The sequence below is a fragment of the Dipteris shenzhenensis genome, chromosome 18 (genome assembly GCF_047967505.1).
Source record: "Dipteris shenzhenensis isolate YYH24624 ecotype China chromosome 18, Dip_SZ_1.0, whole genome shotgun sequence".
Classification (NCBI taxonomy): Eukaryota; Viridiplantae; Streptophyta; class Polypodiopsida; order Gleicheniales; family Dipteridaceae; genus Dipteris; species Dipteris shenzhenensis.
Window position 1 is genome coordinate 19,107,006 of NC_141613.1, and position 8,812 is coordinate 19,115,817.

The window sequence follows — 8,812 nt, forward strand, 5'->3', positions numbered from 1 at the left end:
TTGTAACTGGTGTGTTATCATTGTGTGACGTGTCTTTTGCATGTAGCTCTTGCAAGCATGTGAGTAGAGGCTCCCATAGTCCTTCTGCTGCCAAGAAAATCACGAGGAAAGTGAGCGGCCCCAACTGCCATAGCATTGCAAATGCATTCTTCCTTAGCCATTCCTTATAATCTACAGATGTCCTAAGCACATGAAGTCTCAATATCCAATTGTAGAATCTCACTTTCTGTATTCTCTGTTTTGCATCTAAATCCGTGTCTAATTCACAGTGCAGATGCGTTAATTGATGCGCAAATAGATGCGCTATTAGACGCGCTCGTATTTTTACTATTCTAGCTATGCCTATAGACGCACCCGCTATTTTGCACGTCTATAGTTGCTTTGTCTTGTTGTGATTTGATTGCTTTGACAACATATGTAGCCATAATGTGGAACTTCAAAAAATGTCATTGGGTTGCACTTTCCTATGGTTAGAAGATAGTTAGAATCGTAAGCCTCACTACATCCCATGAGAATAATGCCCTCCGAAGTAAGGGGCTCCCTCGCCTATTCGAATGCGATGCCGCATGGGTTGAAATTTACAAATGGTTTATTGAAAATTGTAAAGAAGTTGGGTTGTAGCAAGCCTTTTCTTGGTATGACGGATTGTGCTTTAGGTTCCCTTGAGAATTTGTGGTTCTGATTTGGTGCCGAACCCATAAATGCCTAGAAGCATTGTTCAATCATTTGTGTGTTTTAGAGGTCCAGTATAGATGTTAGGGAGCCGGTCATTATGTTCAGTCAACAGGATGGTCTGGTTTTCGAGATATGTGAAGAAAGCCAAGGTCATAAGCCAAACTCTTTCAGAAGTAGCAAAGACAACAATACATTCTAGCAGAGAGAGAATGCCACTAACACTATAAATTGTGATAAACTAAATCACTTATAGCTATTTATTTTTGCACAACAAGTAATGTAGTATGTTTTCTACAAAAGTCTCCCAGAAAGTTGCCCTTGATAAAAATGGGTACTTTCCATAATTTCTACATGCAAGCTACAATCGATATGCTTTCTATAGAACTCAAAGTCATAGAATTCTTTTGATATGTCACTTATTTTAATAATGTAATATCTCACCCCTAATCATTAAATTTAAGAACTATTTTAAAGAGAACAAATCCAATTAGGGCACCTATAAAGAGCAATGGAAACAATTTGTGGTTTACTTTAAGGAATGGGTTTGCTTTTCCAATTCTCTATTAGGCATATGCTACTTTACCTCCATAATGACTTCACAAATAGTTATAGGTCAAACCTCGAGATTTTGCCCAAGTCCCATTGATTCTTTTAATGAAATAGAGAAGACATATGTAGCCCATGTCCTAATGTTTCAGAAGCTTGCCTTTTCCTATAATGTGCATATGATTGTTGCTCACTCATATGTCTTTTATGATGGATTCTGCAGCTTTTCCATGACATAACGATAAAGTGGAGCCAACCCTACATATTTAAAAATCATGCAAGCAAGACTTTGACCTTATGTCCACAATTGTGATGATGAAAGACCTCTTTGATTTCACAAAGAAAAGCTCATGTCTCTATCTAGAGCATACCCACTCATAATATATTGAGATTGAAACTACATGTGATGTTTATGCTAATGTCTGCTCAAGTTTGTTCTTACTTTATATAACTTTGCCATAGTTTTGCCCACATTAGTGGCATCCCTAGAGCGATGGTTAATCTTACATTCCTCCCCTTAACCACTTCTTCCAAGGAAGGAGGCTGAATCTCTCTCTCTCTCTCTCTCTCTCTCTCTCGTTTCCTAAAAAGACAAAAAAAAACATTAGTCACTAATGTTACATTAACACAAGTTATTAATGTAATGTTAACATCACTCTCTACCACACTTAGACACACAGTAGGCAACCCCCCCCCCCCCCTTCTCTCTCTCTCTCTCTCTCTCTCTCTCTCTCTCTCTCTCTCTCTCTCTTTTCCCTCCCTCCCTCCCCCCCTCTCCCCCCCCCTCCTCTCTCTCTCTCTCTCTCTCTCTCTCTCTCTCTCTCTCTCTTGTAAATTGAATCAGCACGGAAGCCGGGCTGCAACTTTCCTCTGTGGATCATGCCATGATCTGCCATGTCATCGTGCACACCACGCCATCTCATGACACATCATCTCGCCAAGCCCGTGGAGCTAGCTGTGATCCACCACGTTCTATCCACATGCCAGACTAGAATGTAGGAGCATGAGGAGCTGTCTACCAGTTTGCCACTGCAACCATTTGCACTTGTGCCACATCGCCACATGTCTATGTGCGTCTACCACATGTCCACACTCCTGAACCTCGTGCGAACCTCTCTACTCTCTCCAAACCTCCACAATGATGCATGTGGATCCTCTCCTTAATAAATAGAATAGATATCCTAAAGTCTACAACATTTTCCATGATTTGAAACTCTATTTGAAAGGTTTGAAGAATTTCACTCGGTTTAAAAATTTTTTAACCAAATTTCGAAAGGAAACAAGTGAATAGTATTGTATTTCGACAATCTTTTTGAATACTTTATATGATTATCTTATATAAAACCATCTCTGATCTAGATGATACCCCCCCTCCCTCTTCCATTGTAGGAATTTGCTGGCCTGCATCCCTCTTCTCCCCAGTTCATTCTAGTTCCCCATTTACTATGGCATCCCACTCATTCTCTCTTTTGCTTGATGTGACCCTAATAATGCCACCTCTCCCCCACTACTTTGTGCTTCCCCTCCTGTTGTTGTTTGATGCGGTGTCCCACCTTGTCTACTAGCTACCCTGAGTTACCCCATCGCTACTCTTTGTCTATGCATGTTGATTTCTTACCTTGACCTTGGTAATTTTCCTACTTTTGTGTGTGTGTGTGTGTGTGTGTACGCATGCACATGTGTGTGTGTGTGTGTGTGTGTGTGTGTGTGTTTGCACATGCGATGTGTGTGTGCATGTGGGCACACGTGCATATGCAACCCCAAACCCCTTTCTAACCTGCCTCTCTCTTGCTACTTTGTGCTTCCCCTCCTTTTGTTGCTTTCTCTACTAGCTACTCAGATTGACCTCCTCACTACTTTTTGTTAGTATGCATGTTGAATTTTAACCTCAATCTTGCTAATTTTTTTCCTCCCACGTGTGTGTGTGTGTTTATACAATATATAATAATATTATTATTACTATTGGGAAAATAAGTTAAGAAAAATTAAGCAATTGTAAAAGAAATTATTATAATAAAAAGAATTTAAGGATATATATATATATATATATAAATAATTATCACAAAAGGAAAAGAAACAAGAATAAAGGGGGGTACATTGTCAAGAGACCTAAAAGGTCTAAGAAAGGAAAAAAGGGGAGGATAAGGATAAGGAGAAGTAAGCCTTAAAGCTCATGTACTATATAAGTTTAAGGAGAGATAAACAGAAATTAAAAGGATAATTATAAATTGTATACAAGCTACAAATGAATGAGTAAATATAAATAACCTAGGAAATTCACTCATGTAAGAAAGAACTCTGTGGAAGGAAAGAAAAAAGATCTTAAGACGAGATGATCAAACCTAACAACTTGTAGAAGGAGCTTAAGCAAGCAAACCTACTAGCGTGTATAAGGAACTTAAGCAAACAAACCATGCTTGGAAGCTTTGTATAGCAAATAAAATTCTATAAAGGCCCATTATATATATATATATATGTATATGTATATGATACACATACACATACACATACACATACACATACACATACACATATACATATACATATACATATGTATATGTATATCTATATGTATGTATGTATGCGAACCAGTCAAAAGACAAAAGCTCAAATTCTCCACAAAGGAAGTGGGCAGCAAGCAGAGTTATCATGGTTCCCGACAAATGAAGAAAGAAGCAAATTATGCAAACCTTTTACCCAATTTCCATCCACATCCTTGGTTAGCATGCAACAGTAAACCACAATACCTATACGTGACTAACTTCCATACATGATGTATAACCTCCAGGATACTAGCCAAATGTCGTGGAACTACTAGCCAAAAGTACACAAGCTAGAATAAGCTAGCTCCAAGAGAAGATGTGAAGCTTCCAAAGAGAAAAACAAGAGTGAAGAACCAAGAGCCAAGTAGTTGAGAGCCAAGAACCAAGCGCCAAGAACTAGAAGCTCTCTGGTGTTGTCTACCTCCAAGAGCCAAGTTAACGAGAGACTCGGTGGACAACTAAATCTAGAGAAGTCCCCACAGGAAGTCAACTGAGCAAATCAAGCTGAGACGAGAATCATTACAAATGAAGGAGGAAACAATAGAGAGGTAATGTTTTATTCGGAATTGTAATGGTCGGCTATAGACCTACTTGCAATCGTGTTAATTAAAATGCAGTTGGCTATAAGAATTGAATTGCACAATGTGGAAATGGGATTCTTGTAACTACATAGCATACACAACATACACAGCATTCTGTTCAACCACAAAAATTCTGCTTTTATTAAAAAAAAAGATTTTGTAGAGCATCTATAAGTGCATCGATAAATGTGTTTATATACGTGTCTCTAAATTTTCTAGCAGAGCATCTAGTTGTGTGTCTATACACTCGTCTATATATGCGTATGTCTGTTTTTTTTTTAATTTCTAGCAGGGTGTCTATTTGTGCATCTATTTGCACGTCTATAGGTGCATCTTTTTGTTATATAGACGCAGGTCTGTAGATGCGCCAATAGATGTGCAAATAGATGCGCCCATATTTTTTTTTTTTTAAATTAAGAAAGCACGTCTATGCATGCGTCTGTAGGTGCTTTGTCTTGTTGTGGAAGATTACATGGGGGTGTGTGTGTGTGTGTGTGTATGTTGGGACCCACGTAGATCAGAATGTGTATATGTAAGTGTGTGTGTGTGTGTGTATGCATGTGTGTGTGTGTGTGTGCATGTGCATGTGTGTGTGGGTGTGCATGTGCATGTGCGTGTGTGCACGTGTGTGTGTGTGTGTGTTGGGTCGGGGTGGGGGTGGGATGGGAGGTGAGAGGGAATGCATGTTTGCACACACACGCATGCAAATCACACATGCACATGGACACATGCATGCATGCACACACACGCACGCGCACACACACACACCTACACACATACACATGCACACATGCACGCACACACACAAACATGATACATATTGGATAGCTAGTTGGTTTCATGTGTATATACTAATATTAGGATTAGGTGCTTTCAAGGTAGGAATCAAGGAGTTTACAATCGTGTGCTCCCTCATGCATTGTCATCATTGACCTGGCTTTTGCTTGGCTTTCTTCCCCTTCATGCTTAATTTTAGGGATAAATATATGGAAAGAATTGCAAAGCAACAAAGAATGATAGAGAAAGAGAAAACATTATATCTCAAAAACTAGACCATCCTGCTTACTGAACATAATCATCGGCTCCCTAACATCTATACTCAAATACCTCTAAAACACACAAATGATTATGAACTACTCACACCCTTAGTGTAGCACTAGCCCATTAAGGTAGGGCAACAAAGCAAGTGGAAACCGACTAAGTCACCTATGAGAGTAGCTCTCCAGTTGGCACCAAGAACAAACTAATCAACTTGAGCTAAACACTTCGAGTTACTGGATGGTACTACCTCTTCAACCGCTTCCCACAAAGGAGATAGACAAGATTGATAGCTAATGAAGATGCTTGCCTCCCTTGAATTGGCAGTCATAAGTGAATCCCCTTTCATAGCAGAAATCTTGCCTTCCTTGAACGACAACCCTTCCATATATCTTTCAGGTTGGACTTCCCCTCAACCAACTTTCCATAGAGAGATCTACCAGAGTAAGCAGATGTAGCAAGAGACCATTGATTCACCACCCACCCACACAGTTCGAGACATCCCTTGTGCTAAATCAACTTTGCCAAATATCTCCTTGCCACTGTGATCGCTCAAGTCCACATAGAGGTTGGCATCACTTCTAAGTCCATCGACTTCCTTTCCATGTAAGCACGCAGCAATGCTTCTAGGCATTTATGGGTTAGTCCACCAAATCAGAACCACAAATTCTCAAGGTAACCTAGAGCACAATCCATCATACCAAGAAACACCCTGCCACGATCCAACTATTTGACAATTTTCAATGAACCATTTGTAGATTTCAACCCATGGGGCATCGCATCCAAACAAGCGAGGGAACCCCTTACTGCGGAGGGCAATGTTCTCATGGAATGTAGTGAGGCTTCCAATCCTCACTATCTTCTAACCATAGGAAAGCACAGCCCAATGACATATTTTGAAGTTCCACACTATAGCTACATATGTTGTCGAAGCCATCAAATGTGCTGAACGATAAACCATGCCATTTCTATTTTTGTTTCTCTTTTTACCAGTCAAACTCTGCCTCAATGATAATCCAAGTCCTCAATGACAATCTCTCCCTAGTAAAACCAATGGATAGATAGTGCTTTAGCCAAGGGAGATTGATCTACACCTAAGAGCAAAGGTCACATAAGCCAAAGGCATCACAAAATTCCATAGAGAACAAACACTATCCTAGTCTTCCTCACTAAAAGCAACAATATAACAATATACCCCCAAAAAGTTGTGGACAAATTTGCTTCTAGATGGCAGGACCACCCACTTAATTTGACTTGTTTCCACCTACTCCTAGAACTGCACCACCTCTCCCTTCCTTGTGCTTCATTTTTAAGAACCAAATCATTCTGTTATTTATCTGATTCAATTGCCATCTTAGTTTCTCTCCTCCTATGACCTCTTGTAGTGCTAAAAAATCTAACTTTATTCTAGGCTTGCTCATCCACCACTTGAAAAGGTCTGGTTTCAAATCGTCCATCAATCCCTAGACATTGATGTGAAGATAGTGGGAGAGAGGGAAGGAGTCTCACTTGCAGCTTTCTCACATGCACAATTGGGGAATACACACAAAGGTGGAGGCTGAAAACAATTTTCCTCTTCTTAGTTGTGAAAGCCAAAAGAACTCTAGTACAAAGAAAATAGAAGAACCCTATATGTGGGTCTCAAACCAAACTCAACTAACTAAGGTGGCATACTAAATGAGCCACAAACTAGAGTAGATAAGGATAGCTGTCATCCAGCTATTATTCATGGGCGGTGTACCAACCGCATCTCCAACTAACAAGTCGGTGACATAAATGCACAACAGTCACCCTGGCATATCGCGAGTGGAGCTCGATATCTCAACACTCCCCCTCAAGCTCAATCCCAATTCCTACACACCAAGCAGGTCTCTGAACTTGCGTAGCTTCTCTACGCCCAATGCTTTCGTGAATATGTCAGCTACCTGATCCTCTGTGCTGACGTAAACTAGATCAATAAGACCTAGTAACACTTTCTCCCGCACATAGTGATAATGCACCTCAATGTGCTTTGTTCTAGCATGAAAGACTGGGTTCTTTGCTAAGTGTATACTACTCATGTTGTCACAATAAATGACAACTGGCCCATCTGTAGACTGATGCATATCATAAAGTAGCTTATGCAACCAAGCTACCTCACATGCAGCCATTGCTGCACCCCTGTACTCAGCCTCTGTGCTCGACAAGGCAACTGTAGGCTGTTTCTTGCTGCTCCAAGTGACTGCAGCACTCCCAAAAGAGAACACATATCCACTGGTAGATCGTCTATCAGAAATACTACCATCCCAATCAGCATCAGTGTATCCATGCAACTGTATCTGAACCCCAGCCTCATAAAATAGTCCATACTGCAATGTGGACTTCACATACCTGAGTATGCGTCTAGCCGCATCCAAATGCAGTTTCCTTGGAGCCTGCATAAACTGACTTACCAATCCAACAGCATAGCTTAGATCTGGCCTGGTAATGGTCATATAAATCAAACTTCCTACTATGCGTCTGTACATAGTAGGGTCTTCCAAAAGCTCACCTGCATCTGTGCTCAGCTTCACATTCTGCTCCAAAGGAACTAAAATAGGCTCACAGCCTGTCATCCCATATTTGGACAGCATGTCCAATCCATACTGCCTCTGCAAGAGCTGTATCCTGTTGGGATATCTCAAGGTGTATGCCTCAGGCACACCTTATGTTTCTATGTGTGAGTGCTAGAGGCACAGTTAGGTGCCCACAAGCATAGTTAGGTGGTGGAGAGCCACATAGGCTGATTGAGAGAATCTAGGAGCAGATTGAGGAGATGATTGTGGAGCTCTGAAGTCACCAGTGATGTCAGTGAGCATGTATGAGGTGCCTACTTAAGGACCTCACTCTTCTTCATTCTACAAGCAAGTAATGCAAGTATTATGAGTTTGTGTCCATTCTTTGCTTTCCTTTCAGTTTCCCAACATGGTATCAAAGCCCTTTGATCCTCCTTGAGCCCATTTTTGCCACATCATCTTCTTCTTCTTCATCTTCTTCTTCACCATCTCTCCCTCTTCTTCCCAAACTTTGCTTAAGCTTGTTCTCCTCCGGTTCTCAGCCATTTCCCACGTCCTTCCTACTGGAGATGCATCTCAAAAGGGCAAACTTCTGGCTGAGAGGAATTGAAGAAAGGCGCACCCGTTTCGTCGCCATTACACGAAAGTCATCGACTGTCTCTTCTGCGTTTTCTCCTAGCACACTTCATCTTTCTCTAATTCCTTTCAGGGGGAGTTAGTCCATACCTAGAGCTATCCTGTGCTGAAATATGAGCAGCAATGGCTGCATATTCAAGGAGAAAACAGTGAAAAACCAGTCGTTTTTGAAGGGGAGAGATATGGCGACCTAACGCGTTTTTTCGCCTCTACTCCCCAGAGGACCTTTTGTGGTATATCAGCTCTCTTTTGCCTTAGA